This window comes from Embiotoca jacksoni, unplaced genomic scaffold (genome assembly GCF_022577435.1).
Source record: "Embiotoca jacksoni isolate LCO1_2020_lvr unplaced genomic scaffold, fEmbJac1.0.p SCAF_18, whole genome shotgun sequence".
In the NCBI taxonomy this organism is placed as follows: Eukaryota; Metazoa; Chordata; class Actinopteri; family Embiotocidae; genus Embiotoca; species Embiotoca jacksoni.
The window spans coordinates 11,126,055-11,126,929 of record NW_027185318.1 but is presented as its reverse complement, the minus strand read 5'-3'; positions in this window follow the sequence as shown (position 1 = coordinate 11,126,929).

Below are 875 nucleotides of genomic sequence, written 5' to 3'. Positions count from 1 at the left end.
GCGTCAAGACCGCATGCGGCACCGACAGCCATACTTCTGACCCTCCTTTTCAGAACAAAAGTGCGAGCGTATTAATATTTACTATATTTCAGTCCAAATCTTTTCATACGTTTTATTCAGTCAGTTTAACTGAGTATCAGCACAGATACATTATGTTGCCTGGTAACAAATGCTTCTTTATTTGAAAATAGATTTGTAGTCTTTGTGTTAAATATTGTATTGTGGTTCAGTAAAAATATAGAGAACATTACCTTGAATTACAATTGGTGAACTCTCCAAGAGAGAGAAACTGTTATAAGTAACTTTTCAGTGGTGAAAAGTTAAAACAAAATGTATTCAGATTAAAATTTCTATTAAAAAAAACATTACATGATGAGATATGATGTTGTTCCGCCAAAATGTATCTTACATTTAAGCAATTTTAGTTCATGACTGAGACCTGAAACATGATTGAATGACAGAATTTTGCAGCCTTTGTTTTGTTTTTGCTAACATAAGCAACTCAAAACATTTAACTCGTGTTTCTGGGTGAAATCAGTTCTGCGATGGGTTCATTTAAATTCTGAATTTCTCTTTTTGTTCATTCGCGTTAGAGGCTGTTTTACCAAAAGATATTTGCTGTGTAAATTTCTGCAAATTTTATGGAGTCTTGTAATGTGGAAGAGTTTGACATGACACAGAAATGAAATCGTGTCTAAAAAAACTAAATCCTAACATTTTTCTTAATAATACTTGTTTCGTCATGCTTTTATTTTGACTGCAAAGCTTTCTACCTTCCGGTGTCGCCGTGTCTGACGTACATTGACGCACCGACGCTGCAGCGTCAAAGTGTGAACGGCCACCGCCTCTCAGCGGCAAAAGCACAAACTATAGCT